The 14,473-nt window shown below is 59.6% G+C and overlaps 1 protein-coding gene across 8 annotated transcripts in view; it reads left to right on the top strand.

Moving 5' to 3' along the window:
- CAMTA1 (calmodulin binding transcription activator 1) overlaps nucleotides 1-14,473 on the top strand; it is an 851,930-nt gene that overhangs the window by 605,402 nt on the left and 232,055 nt on the right. The gene's annotated exons all lie outside the window — the stretch shown is intronic.

Genomic DNA, 14,473 nt, shown 5'->3' with positions numbered 1-14,473 from the left:
CTCGTCTTGTTAACGCAAAAGGTTTTCTTTTCCACCTGGCGGAGGAGTGGAGTGTGGGACCCCCACCTCGAGAGCAGGGATCTGGTACAGCGGGGGCCATGTCCTTGTGCCCCAGGGTCACGCTCTGGCTGCTGAGAGGTATTTTCACCTTGAGCAGCCTGTGGCCCTGTGAACTCCTCCCTGGCCTCTGAAGGCCCCGGGGCCTGTTTTGGCTTTTTTCCTTTTCAGTTTCATGCCCCATCCAAACGCCTCTTGAGCACGCTCTCCCGATTCCAGGCCTGACCACTGGCCTGTTGGAGCAGCGCCCCGGAAGTCGGCTTCCTGCCAGCCAGGCGCTCCTGCACCCACGCCATCGCCTGTCTCCTCTTGTCCCATCACATGCTTGTGGCTCTTTGATTCCACTAAGTTTACTTTCCTAGACTCAGACACCATCGGGCAGCCATGGCGGGGGAGGGGGGGGGGCGGGGGGGGAGGGGGGGGGGCGGGGGGGAGGGGGTGAGCTTATCAGCCTCCCAGACTGGATTCTGCTCACTCAGATTTGGCTCCTCCTGCCTTGTTCCAGGCGAGAAGTGGGAGGGCTCCGCTGTCCCAGCCCTCCCCACCCCTGAGCTTCTGTCCTGGCCACGGTGGGCCGGAAACATATGTGGAGTGATTCGTGTCTGCCTGGGGTGGTCACTTCTAGCTGGCGGGGGAGCCCATTCTCCCCCCCCCCCAAGGTCCAGTGTCACAGGAACTGGTTTCTTAAGGGCAGATCTGGGCCCCTTTATCTTCTCCTCCCAGCCCACAGTCTTCCCTCCACCCGCTATCCACTGCGTCCTGGAGCATCACCCTTGTTTCCGTGAGCAGGTGATGGGGGGGACGCATGCAGGGGCAGGGGTTCCCACTCCCCAGTGTGTGCTGGGCAGGAGCAGGTTAAGGAGCCAAGGCCAAAGCAATTAGCGCGGTGCACGTCCCGCACGAGCCCGAGAGCCACCGCGGCAGCCGGCACCGCTCAGGGCAATTTGTTCCGGTACTAATTACAACACCAGGATAACGACGGTGTGGCCAGGCTTAATTTCTCTGATATTAAATAGGAAAGAAGCCATGAGACACCGGCCCAGATGGAAATTGGCCCAGGTCGGTCTCTGACACCAATTATCAGGAAAAAGGATTGGGTGGGAGAGAAGGTGTCAGGGTGGCGACTGAGGCAAGAGCCGAGGAAGGAGGCAGCTCCCACGGCCACCAGTCACCACTGGCTCCCCAGGGAAGCCAGCCTGGTGGTCCCTGGAAGTCCCCAGTGGCTGTCGGCCACCCCCCTTACAGCAGAGAGGTGCCAGGGGCTGGGGGACAAGGGGAGCCTTGCTGAAAGGAAAGGGGCAGGGAGGAAAGGAGGGCTTCTGGATAAAGGAGAGTTCATTCCAGCAGTGGCCCCACCGCCCCCACCCACTGCAGAGCGTGGCCGGCCGTGGTGGCCACTGGGGTCCCAAACTGATGCCACTCGCCCCAAGGCCACTTAGCACAGCAGGAACCTCTGCCCGCGCAGGCCTGGTTTTCCCAAGCGCCCAGACTGTAAGGTCCCTGGGCCGGGGAGTGGGGGGGGAGCTGCGCCCCTCTGTCTCTCCCAGCACAGAGCCTCAGCCGGACAGGGAGGGGCCGGCCTGCCCTGAAGGCCTCAGCTCTGCTCAGAGGGCCTGCCGCCCCAGGACAGGGAGGGAGAGAGGGTGTCAGACCTGGGGGAGGAGGTCAGCACCCCTTCCAGAAGCGGAGGGTCAGGGAGAGGAGGGGGACCGGAACTGACACAGCACTTAAAAGTTCCCAAGTGACCTGATTTTCAGGGGAGGGAGCGACCCTGCCCCCTCTCTGTTGCTACTAAATGTTTTATTAGGATGTGAGCAGGGAGACAAGTGAGGAGCCAGAGCCTTTCCCGGGAGTGGAGGGGACTGAAGCCCCAAGTGCATAAGGGCATCGTCATGACCAGTGTGCACCCCATGAAGCCATCTGCCCAGCTGGGTCAGGGCCTTCGGGGGATCTGTCCTGGGACTTGAGAAGCCACCACCACTGGCTGGCACACGTACTCCCCCGTCACATCATCTGCACGTCGGGGCCTCCATGTGTCACAGCTGGCAGGGCCCTTGGGCTCCACAAAACTCAGCTGCTGCATTTCCTGGATAGACGCTGAAGCCCAGAGGGGACAGGGCCAGACCCAGGGTCACCCAGCCAGTCAGCGATGGCACCCTTGCCTCTGCCTCCCAGGGCCCGAGCGTGGGTGTCACTGCAGCCACCTTGGCCCTGAGCCTTGCTGGGGGCGGGAGGGGGTGTGGCCAGTCCTGCCGCTGGGCTGCTCCACGGGTGAGCCAGACCCCAGGGGCCTCACCCTCCGTCCTGCTGCCACAGCCTCTCCTGCTTGGGATTTTCTGGTGCTCAGGCTCAGGGCCTCCCTGCTGCCCTCTGCATCCCCGTCCCGGGCCCCCACATTCCGTCCTGTGGGGCCCTTCTCCCAATAAGCCCAAAGAGAACAGGCCCCCATTTCAGGCCAGACTTTCCAGCAGCTTCTGTATGGCGCATTTGGAAACTATTTCTGCTTCTAATGAGTGTTTTTCTTTGTGCCCTTGTCCTCTAAAATGCTTAATGAATGTTTTCTGTGCTCGAGCGAAGCGGGGGGTGTGTCCCTGTGTGTCTGCCACCGCCATGCGGGGGGCTGTTAGGCTGCTGGGGCGGAGACAGCCAGGAGCTCCTTTCCGACCCACAGAGGCCCGTGGGCTCACAAGCACTGCCGAGCAGACACGGGGACCCCGCGGCTTTGGGGGTAACCCGGGCCTGGGGGCTCCTGACGGCTGGAGGATGGCAGGTGTTTGGGCTCCACGGAAGAGGCAGGTTCTAGCCCTTCCCTGGCAACCCTGAGCATCGGAAGCTGTGACTGTACAGCCAGCCACCACGGGCACTGAGTCCTGGCCAGACGGTGCCCTGGACCCTCACCACAGGCCCCGTGTCCCCCAAGAGAAGACCAGGCTCTCAGGAGGCCCATGGTCACCCGGCCAGTGGAGGGCACCCCCTTGTGGCCCCATCTGCCTCCCGGAGGCACCAGTGTCACCTGCTCTTATAGGGAGGGGCTACCTGGTTCCAGATCTTAGGGCAGAGAGGGGGCACTCCGGGCCTTTCACCCCACACTCTCTCCTTCCTGCCTGCCCCTGAGCTCAGCTGGTCCCGCCCCCCCCCCCCAGAAGTAGGGTGCTTTCTGCACCAAGTACCACGGCAAAGAGACCTTCACAGAGCCAGCCCAGAGGGGGGCAGGGCGTCGGGGGCTAGTTCTAGGCTGCCCCGGCCCCACTAAAGCCCCCAGCCCAGGAGCAGAGGGAGGCCTCAACCACACGTCTCCCTGCCTTGTAGGAAAGGGGGGAGACCCCCGTCTTTGCTTGGGCAGAGCTCCAGTCTGCCCTCGCAAGTGCTCCTGGGAACCGTGTTTGCCTACCCGGTTGGTAAGGCCTGGGGTGGAGCTGAAGCCTTACATCCCTCCGTCGGGTTGTGGGCCCACAGCTGGCGTCGCATCCTCAAGAGAGCGTCTCTCCTGCCAGGAGGAGCCGCCGAGGAGAGGTGGGGAGCCAGCAGCCAGCGTCCCCACGCTGACCCAGGGCTCTGCAGCCTTGCAGACGGGGCCCCAGAGAGGCACCTGTGCTCACATTCTGGGGACATCCCAGTGAACAGCTCCATTTCAGCTTCTACACCAGACACAGGCCTCGACCCCAGTGTGTCCCGAGGGAGCCCGGCCTCCTTCCTCCGGGGCCTCTTTACTCAGAGCAAGCGGGGTGGGGGCTGTACAGAGTCCCAGGCCTCCCCAGCCGGCCAGGGGGGGAGCAGGCCGTGAGGGGGACGGGCCTCCTCACCCAGCACTCAGACTGTGGCACCCCTGGGGGCATCTCTCTGCGCTGCCTCTGGCTCTCCAGGAAGGGTCCTCGGAGCTCACGGCTACCCTGAAGTGGCAAAGTCGGGCACGGTTGGGTCAGGTGGAGGCATCCTGCGGGCTCGTGGACCGCTTGTTCCTGGCATATCGCCCGGAAGGCTGCCCTTTGGGGCACCCACTTGGCCCAGAGTGGGTGAGTGAGCACCGCGGGCCCTCTGGGATGGTGTTTATTTCAACCCCTTAAAATAGTAAGGTTGGGTCACCCTGGGGAGCACCTTTTAGCGGTTCGCCTCTGGGCAGTTTACCGAATTTCTCGGAGCCTCGGTGTCTTCATCAGTAAATGGTGACAATAATAGGGTCACTGCACAGGGCTGCCTTTGGGAATGAATCTAAACGTGACATGGTGCGTGCACAAACACTGTCTTCACTATAGACACCCTCCCCGCCCTGCCCCCACAAAAGACTTGAAATGATCACTTCTTTTGCAATTTGCAACCCAAGTGCCCCCCTACCTGACATCCACTCACTCTTTCTGGAAGCAAGGACCCACCTGGGACCATGCCCCCAGCCCTCAGGGTCGCCCTGTAGGTGAGCTAGGTCACAGAAGGGACCAGAAGCCCCAGCGTGGCTACAGGAGCACCTCCACACTCACCCCTCCGTCCTCAGGCTCGTCCTAGTGGTGGGGACATCTCTACTCGGAGTGAGCCGGATCCCCCCAGATCCCAAGAGGCAGGAGACAGTCCACCACTGCCAGGCCTCCCTCCCTCCCTCCCTCCCTCCCTCCCCCCTTTCCTTCCCTCTTTCCTTCCTTCCCTTTCCTCCCTTTCTTCCCTCCCTCTTCCTTCCTTCTCTCCTTCCCTCTTTCCTTCTTTCCCTCCCTCCTTCCTTCTTCCTTCCTTCCTTCCTCCCTCCCTCCCTCCCCCCTTTCCTTCTCTCTTTCCTTCCTTCCTCCCTTCCTTCCTTCCCTCTTTCCTCCCTTTCTTCCCTCCCTCTTCCTTCCTTCTCTCCTTCCCTCTTTCCTTCTTTCTGTCCCTCCTTCCTTTTTCCTTCCTTCCCCCCTCCCTTCCTTCCTTCCTTCCTTCCTTCCTTCCTTCCTTCCTTCCTTCCCTCTTTCCACCTCCTCTCTCTTTCATCTTTTTTAAGTGGAAGATATTATAGCTTCATAAAAAATACTCCAGGCTTCTTGCTCAGTAACCGTTTTTATGTTTCACTGGGGTGAAATAGAAGCGGCTGGGAAATAAAGCGTTGAGGAGCCTGCTCTGTATGTGGGCCCTTGAACAGTGTCCTGCATTACTCAGACGGAGATGCCATGGGGCTTGCCATGAAAGGAGGCTTTGATGGGGCTTAGAGCAACAGGAGGCATTGTCATCAGGCTGACTCTCTCCCAAAGGGGGCATTTTTTAAAGTTTATTTATTTTGAGAGAAGCAGGGGGGGAGGAGCAGAGAGAGAGAAAGAGAGAGAGAGAGAATCCCAAGCAGCTTCGTGATGTCAGCACAGAGCCTGACATGGGGCTTGAACCCACAAACTGAGATTATGACTTGAGCCCAAGTCAAGAGTCAGATGCTTATAACCGACTGAGCCACCCAGGCGTCCCCCAAAAGGGACATTTTGACCCACATGCTTCAAGGAAGAGAAATGAGTTGGTGCCTCAGGATCCCTGTCCCCCCCAGGCCTGGGTTGGCGGGGAGCCGAGGGTGCCTCAGGGAAGCCAGACCCTCTGGGCACATCCCACGGGCACTAGGTCGTGAAAGCCAGGAGCACAGCCCAGCCCTGGTGTCCCACCCTCAGCCACAGGGAGTGGAGGACGGGCCAGACACCAGGTACGGGCTGAGTGGGGCAGAGGGACCTCTGACAGTGCACGTGGCCCACAGATGCCACAGCCCCAGTGCCAGGTGGCCCCCAGCACTTGGTGGGGACCAGTGTCTTTGGTTCTCACAGCTGCCCTTGCAGGGAGCCAGGGCTGGGTGAATTCTCCCTGATTTTCACAGACAAAGAAACTGAAGGTCCAGGGGAATAAGGGGGCCCCAGAGACCGAGCAGACAGGGATGAGTCCAGGCTCCTGAGGCCAGGAGCAACACGGGGACAAGAACAGCTGGGCCCCAAGTGTTCGGAGAGGGCTCCTGTGTGAAGAGACAGGTGAAGGACCCCACGGCATCACAGTCACTTTTCCAACCCTGAATTTCCACGCCCAGGGTAGCTTGCTGGCCTAGTGGGTGCACCTGAAGCCAGTCGATGAGATGAATCCAGAGAAGGGGCCATAGAGTGGGCTGGGTGGTCAGGGGAAGCTTCCTGGAAGAGGAGGCGAGCTCAGGATGGAAGGCAGTAGGATGTTCTTCCCTGCCCTTTGTGACATGTGGCAGCCGTGGGCCACGGAGCACAGCGACAGGAAGGACCAACAAGGCCGCGTGGGGTCCCAGCTCCACCGGCTTCAGTCTCACAGACCAGGCACCCACAGTCTGGGGAGCCCTCAGGACAAGTGTCCCAGGCCCTGGTGTCAGTCAAGTGACTTGGAGGGAGTGTGTGGGAGCCCCCCTGCCATGTGGGCTTGGGGCTGGGAGAGGAGAGCAGGAGAGAAGGGGCCTGCCCACCAGAGGTTACAGGTTCGATGCTGCCGTGGGGTCTCCTCCAGGCTGTCAAAGGTGGTTATCATCGTCGGTATCGGTAAGAGTAACAGTAGCCATCGTAGGTTGTGGGCTCCCATGCCCCGTGCGTGCCCGTGAGGCCGGTACTTTGTCACCCCCAGGTAGAAATGCGGCTGGGGCACCCGGGGAACATGCTTCAGGGAGGCCCGTCAGGAAAGAGGAGCTCCCGGCAAATGGCCCTGTTGGTAGCTCATTGCAGCGGCCGACAGAGTCTGGAAAGAAGCGCCAGGTCTGTGGGGAATAGGACAGGGCTGCGGAAGGGGTCGGCGCTGAAGGAGAAGTGAGTGGAGGGAGCCGCACGAAGCAGGGGTGGCGTAGGGAAGGAGAGGAGAGGGCAGCAGTGCTTAAGGAGCAGGCACCCCCACAGGAGAGGCTGCGGGTCAGGGTAATAGAACAAAGCCCCGTCTTACAAGCTACCCGGGTGGGCGGGCGGGCGTTTCCTCTGCGGGAGCACAGCAGAGACCAGCGCCCCGGGGAAGGAGCAGGTGCAGAGAAGGCAGCTAAGGCTGAACCGCGGGATCAGAGGGATCACTCCCGAGCCGCCTCCTCGTGCCGGTTCTATCCCGACCAGCAGCTTCCACTTCGTCCTCCATTAATGTGCCTTGAATAACATGATGAGAAGATAAGGTAGACACTAGGAATTTACGGTGCTATGCAAAAAATTGCTCAATTCCATTAAGATTTCAGGATCTTTGCCAGGCTGCACAGCAGCCCCGGTATTATTTCCTTCTTAGACATCTTTGCTTGATTGCAATTTATGATGCCGAGGCCCCTGCTGCACCCACCTAAAGCCTCCAGAAAAATATGGCCATCCCCCCAAAGCAGCCATTATTCTCTCTGAGGAAAGTCACTGGGTATTTTCCAGAAGATTCCCTCATCCTGATCTCCTTCTCTGGGGGCAACGGGGAGCAACCTGTAATCAGGTCTCCGCTGCTGGACCTTCACCTTGCAAATTTCAGCGGCCAGGGCAGCCGGAGTCCTCGGGGGAGGCAGGACCCTCTACCCCCACCTTGTGGACGAGGAGGGTGTTGAGCTGAGTGGGGAGACCCCCTCCCCGGGCCCACGGTTTAAATTCAGCTCCGCACTTTCCGAGCCATGGACTCTGGCCAAGTGAATGACCCTCTTTGGATCTCATCCCTTCCTCTGTCTGCGAAATAGGCCCGCAGGACGTCTCTCCTGAGGTCACTGGGAGGAAGAACTGAGCTAAGGCCCACAAAGGTGCTCGTGTCCTGCTTGGCCATGGTGGCTCTGTTCATTACCTGCCACGACAACGTGTGGCAGCTCCTGCTCTACGGGATTGTGTGTGTGGCTGTCGTCGGGGAGGGGGCCTCTGAGAGGGTCTCATCCGGACCACCTTTCATGTGGCAAAATGCTGTCCCTCCCATGTGCCTGTGTGGCAACCGGCCCCGTTTGCTAATTCACCTGCAGCGTGGCGCTCACTTAGTGAGATGGAACTTTCACATCCCAGCCATCGTAGGCTGCTCGCTCCCCCGCCACCGTGTCCCCTCGGCCCCCTGCCCTGCTGCGACCGGCCAGCGCCTACCCTGGCCTGTCCTGCAAAGCCTCCTGTGTCCTCCCGCCCTCAGAGGACTGAACTGCCTGGACCAGACTGGAAGGCAGAGCAGGAAGGAGGCTGCCGCTCCTTGGAGATGGAAATTATTAATTAGCCTTATTATCCAGGACTTGTCAGTCTCTTAATCCTTCCGTCTGCAGAGGGTTTATGCCTCCGCAGTGTGCGTTGTCAGCTTGGCTAAGCAATTGCTTTTAATAGAAAGGCAGAACAATGGACGATACAGTTTGGTTACTATCTTTATTTATCGAGCCAAACAATCCCTGCTCCCCTTCCACAGAACATCCTTCAAAGACGGGAAGGAGGCAAAAGCTGCTTAATTTCCCCTCTAGATGGCTTCTAATGCGGGGCCTCTGTTTAATTAGCCTTCTCATGTAATCTTCAGTGGACACCCTGTCCTCAATATCCTAATCTCCTCTGGAGCAAAGGGGAAAAGGGGGTTTCCAAAGCGAAAGACAAAAGTTTGCCTGAAGGAAACACTTTTCCATCTTGCTTCTGAAGAAGACTCAAAGGGCCAAGAGTGAAACGCAGACGTCATTTGATAGAGTCGATGGGCAAGTCTTCGGTGACGAGCTCCATGTGTGAAGGTCAGGGGCTCGCTCGGGGCCCCAGGCGGGACCCCAGCTTGCGAAGCTGGCCGGCTCCGGCATGGGTCACACTCTGGTCCACGACAGGCCATCGTGGCTGCTTTTATCACCGTTAAGAGTGCAGTGGCCCTCAGGAGAGAGCGATTCCCACGCAAGACAGTACACACTCCAGACTCAGGGGGGTGCACAGGCGAGCACACGCCTCCCTGCTCCTCACTCCTCCCTTCCCGGCTCTCCTGCTCTCCTCCCTGTAAAGGGCTCTGGGAAGCCCAAAGGAGACTTCTCGCCATCCCCACCACCACTCCCACACTGGGCAGGACATCCTGGGGGCTTTCCGCTCCCCTGTTCCAGAGTCCTCCCTGGTGACGGGGAGTATTAACAGGGACCGTACCTTCCCGGCCACATGGCTACCGGGGGATGACGGCCGTGCGCCTGCTCCTGCCTAACGCAGGTCCTCATCGGGCCCGAAGCGAGAGGCACAGCGTGGCAGGGTGGCCCCTGTGGAAGTCTCTGGCACCGGCTGGCCTCACACAGTCCTTGTCCTCAGCAGTCCCGTCTGTGTCTTTCTTTGCTTGTCCTGCGGCCCTGCCCCCTTACTTCTCCCCCGCCCCTGTCTGCCCCATTGGGTCATCCCCGTCAACTGCTGGCACAAAATGCTGCAGGAGTCCTCAGATACGCGCCCCACCCGCTCTCCCCTTGCCCTGCCCCTCCTGCTCTTCCTCCCTCCCGTGCCACGTGCCACACCGAGGCCAGCTGGGGCTCACCCACGGCCTCCGAAATGCGAAATCCAAAGGTCGTGTCGCCGCATCCTCTTTCCTGACCCCCCAACGGCAACTACCACGTTGGCCACTGACTCCTTCCGGAATGTTCTCCCCTCCTGCCGCAGAGGCCCTCCCTGGCCGTCTCCCCCGCTGCCTGTTCCCCGCAGACTCCTCCCCTCCGCTTCCACCCCTCGATGTTAGCAGGCCCCTGATCCATCCACACTGCCTCCCTGAGTCTTCTCACCCACTCTCACGGCCTCACACGCCAGCTCCAGGCTAAAGACGCCCACACTGGCACCTGCACCCTGACCTCACCGCGAAGCACCGGACTTTCACATCCAGCCGTCCGCTCGGCATCCCGCCCAAATGCGGAATCAGCACCTCAGCCTCCCCGCAGCCAAAGCGGAATCTGATCTCTTGCGCTCACCTTCCTGCCGCAGCGCTGCTCCCCGGGACTCGAGCCCACCATTCTCAACCCCACTTTTCCCCGCTGCCCTCCTCCCGTCAAAAATATGTCTCAGCTGTATCCCCGTCTCCCTCTCTGCTGCTGCTACCGAGTTAGAGCCACAACTTTCTCCTGCACCAGTGTGAGTCGCTCCTGCACGTGTGGTCCATTCTCCACAAAGGAACACAAAGGGCCGCTCCCATCCCAAACCTCACCAAGGCTCATGCTTTCAACCAGCTTAGTAAGGCGCATGGCACTTAAAGTAATGGCCAAACCCTTACCAGGCCACCGAGGGCCTGTACCCCTGACCTTTACCCTCCTCTCCCACGGCGCTCTCTCCGGCCTCGCCGACTTCTTCCTGCCCCTCACCTGAGCCAAGCTTGCTGGCCCCAGGACGTTTGCACCTGCTCTTCATGCTGCCTGGAGGCCACCCTGGGCTTCCATAGTTGACGCTAAGATTCAGGTCTCTGCTCATCCGTCAGCTCCCGAGTGGGGTCCTCCTGACACACCATCTAACTTTCCCTGGCTCTCTGGCAAACCGCTCTGTTCCCATCACCAACATTGTATCATGAAATATTAAGATATACAGAAAAGTTGAGGGAATTTTACAAGCACCCTAGACCTGCCACCCAGATTCTACCGTTAACATGTTATGTTGTTCTTTCAGTTCAAGTCCTTCCATCCATCTGATGCATTTTCCATGCATTTCAAACTAAGTTGCAGACGGTGGTAACACAAGCATGTCAGCACAGGTATCGTTATCATTCGCCCGAGTTCGGTGTACCTACAGTTCTCCTCTTATTTTTGAGGTAAAATTCGCACACAACGAAGCAACTGAATGCACAAATGTCGAAGTCCTAGTTGAGGAGTTGTGATCAATGCGTGAACAGAACCCAAGCCCGCAGCAAGCTTTAGAATGTTACTGTCACCCCAGGAACTCCCCCCATGTGCCCTCCCAGCCGGCTCCCACACCATGGGCTAGGGTCACCACTGTCCCGACGACCGTCTCCCAGGGACTCGTCTTTCCTGCTCGAGAACTTCATATAAATGGACTCCTACCGCAAGTCCTCTTAGGCGAGGTTTCTTTCACTCAGCAAAATCTCTTGTAATTCACGCACGTTGTTACAACCCCAGCGTTAGTCATTTCTTGTGTCTCATCCACCCCCGCCCTCCCACCCCCGGCCCCATCCTTCGGAAGCGAGCGCCGTAAGAGCAGGGACACCGAATTGTGCCTGTCGCTAACTCTTCAGCGTCTAGAACCGTGCCTGGCACGTGGGTCTGTATCTGTTGGGTGGGTGTGAAGGGTGTGGATCCCCAGCCAGAAGGCAGGCTTCCTGGGGATGCTCCCCCGCTCTCCCGCAGCCGTGCTGGGGCCCGGCTGCGCCCCGCAGGAACAGGCATCAGCACTGGGTAAAGACAGCGGGATGGACTCGCTCTTCAACGGCCCACCCCTCCTCCCTTCCCGCCTTCCTCCGTCCTCCCCGCCGAAGAGGGAGCACGTTTGCTCTTCAGAAATGCAATTCAACTGGCCATGGTATGGGGAGAGGATGTGAGCCCCTGACTCACTGACTCACCCAGCAGAGGTGATTCTGGGGACGTGAGGCTCGATGGGGACGTGAGGCTTGAGACTTGTCCGTGAGGTTAGCTTGGAGGATTGAGAAGGAAATCCAGAGTAGAAAGGTTTGGCGATCCCAACCTGCTAAACGATTTCTTAATTTGGAGACAAAGTTCTCAGAAAGACGCTGTCAGTTCCAAAGATGTGGGGCCCCGTGGGTCTCGGCCTGCTCTGTTTCTCTCCGCTCTCCCATTTCTCTGCTGGAAGGAGGGAGAGGTTCAGGAAGCTCCTGTGCAAAGTCCCCAGCCCAGGTTCAAATCCAAGGACAGGTAGCAGGACACAGGTGCTCCGGGAGCCCACGTCCCCCTGTCATGTGGGGAGATCTACACTATGAATGGGCACCTGCAGTCACCCTGGGGCAACTTTGGGCACCGGTGGAGCCCTCACTGGCCTTGGGGGGCCCACCTGACAGCCTGACGGGGCCTCATCGCTCTGAGACAGGAGATAGAACCATGCCCATAGCAGCTACAGGCGGCCATCGCACACAGTCACTCTGATGGCAAAAGCTCGGCTCCACTCGGTGTGGTCTGGCACCTCGTATGTAGTGAGTATTCAGTTGGGGGCTGAAATCCCAGACCCCAGCCCTTTCTGCAGTGTGACCAAGCGGAAGAGATAATAAAGCCCAGTCACTCGCGGACCCTGGCCTCAGTGTACCAGGGCCATCGCCAGCTCCCCTGTCCATGCTGCCCCCACGTCCCCAGTCCTGGGCCAGGTCGTGTGGGTGAGCACCAGGCATCGTGGGTGCCGGCCTCAGGGCCCATCCCTCTGCCCCGTCAAGAGGACCTGGAGAGGCCCTTCACTCAGGAAAGGGTCACCAGGCTCGCTCAAACCGGCCCACAGTCCCAGGAGGCAGAGAGCCTCTGCCCCAGGGAGGCCTGGAAAGGGCCGGGAACATCCCATGGTGAGCATGAACCCGGGTTCTGCCAGCGTCCTCAGCTGGGGGTGCCAGGAGCAGAGGCTAGGCCGAGGCTGTGCAGGAGACTCTGGGGATGGTCCCAGGTGGGAAGGACCCACGACCAGGGCCTGTGGGGCCCAGCCCTGGGTTTGTGACGGCACGACAGTCATGATAACGATTATCATGACACAATCCCCTGAGCGCATGCCTGGGTCAGACCCGATGCAAAACACTTTAAAATCTCCTTGAATGCTTGCCACATCACTGTACCACTTTATGACTGAGGAAACTGAGCCCCAGGTATGGGTTCATTAGCTCAGGGTGACAAGCTGCTTTAGAAATTAGAACCCAGATTAGGGGCGCCTGGGTGGCTCAGTCTGTTAAGCATCCGACTTCAGCTCAGGTCATGATCTCACAGCTCATGAGTTCGAGCCCCGCGTCAGGCTCTGTGCTGACAGCTCAGAGCCTGGAGCCTGCTTCGGATTCTGTGTCTCCCTCTTGCTCTCTTCCCCTCCTCCACTCATGTTCTGTCTCTCTCTCAAAAATAAATAAACAGTAAAAAAATTAAAAAAAAAAAAAAAAAAGAAACAGGATTAGAACCCAGATCAGTAGAACCACTCAGACCCCAACAGCACCACCCACTCCCAGCTGGGCCCTGCAGAGCCCCGGTCATGGGTCCTTCCCCCCAGCCCCCAGCCCCCAGCCATCCCCAGAGTCTCCTGCTGTGCCTCGGCCAAGCCTCTGCTTCTGACAGTCACAGCCGAAGAGGCTGGCCAGGCCTGGGTGCATGCCTACCAGAGGACACGCCTGGCCCCGCTGACTCCAGCAAAGTCCCCAGGGCCACCCAGACTCGAACAGGCTCTTTCTGTTGCCTCCAATAAGCTAGCGTTTAGAAATTCTGCCCCAAGTTCTCACCCACCTGTTCCCTGAGCTCAAGGCCACCCCACGGCCCCACCCTCTCCTGACCCGTGCCCTTCTGCACTGCTGACCTCTCACCAAAAGCGCCACCCCTGTGGGCACGCGTCAGGCAACTGCAGCCTGTGTGTCACCCGTGTCTCCGTCACACCCCTCTCTCCAGGGTGTCGAGCAGTCAGCTCCACTGCCCCAGGGGAGAGGGGGAAGGAGGCCTGTCTCCGCCAGCCCTCCTGGCAGGCATCACCGTGCTGACAGCCGCCGTGATGCTCCCTGACGCACGGCTGCTCTCTGCTTCCCGGGAGCAGCTGGGGAGGAGATGGGCGAGCCGGGCCCACGAATGGCATGGCGCCTCTTCAGACCCCTAAGCCTATAAGGTTCAGTTGTTCGGGCAGAGAGCTGCCGTCGAGGGAGGGTCCCCGGGGGCTGTGGGGCTGGCCAGGTTCTGCTGTTTCTGGTCCGTGTCACTGGCAGGCTCCTCGTTGCTGGGACCCTCCGAGGCTCTGGGTTGAGAGAGATCCAGAGGAGTCCCCCTGCTGAGTCCGGGATCCCCCCACCCCACCCCAACCAGCCCCAGCCCCAGCCCTGCTTGATTTGGCAGATTCAGCTTCATTGGCAAAAGAGCCTGAAGGGACCCTGGCCCAACCCCCCGTTTGCACAGGGAAGCTGTCACCCAGGGAGTTGAGTGGCTTTCCTGGGGTCCCTGAGTTACAGGAAGAGCTGGGCTTGAATCCTTCTTCCTGATGGCCAGGCGGCCTTGGGGGACCCCCTTGGCAGTGGAGCCCGTGGGCGGTGGAGCCTCCCCGGCCTCCCAGCGCGCAGCTCAGCACAGCCCTGGTGTGCGATCAGAGTGCAGGCTCACATCGGCCCCGGGTCGGGCTTAATTAGATCAAAGACGACTCTGCCGCCAGAGACAGAGCGTGTGTTCAGCCCCAGAAACAACGCTGAATTTAGCCGCTGCCGGGGTGCTGATCGCCTCTTTGTGGAAGAGCCACGCCATCGCCCGTCCACTGCTGTGGCCGCTTGAGACGTGGCCAGGCTTTTGTAGGTGTGAAGACATTGTCTGCGACAGGGCGGCGGGCTGGTAAATGCTTAGCATCGAGGAAAAGCCAAACCACCTGGTGGGTAGCGGCCGCCAGTTCCCGTGGTGTAAATAATTCCCACCTTA

This window comes from Panthera pardus, unplaced genomic scaffold (genome assembly GCF_024362965.1).
Source record: "Panthera pardus isolate Hobbes unplaced genomic scaffold, ASM2436296v1 HiC_scaffold_11, whole genome shotgun sequence".
In the NCBI taxonomy this organism is placed as follows: Eukaryota; Metazoa; Chordata; class Mammalia; order Carnivora; family Felidae; genus Panthera; species Panthera pardus.
The sequence above is the reverse complement of the archived record's forward strand: the minus strand, read 5'-3'. Positions and strand labels throughout refer to the sequence as shown.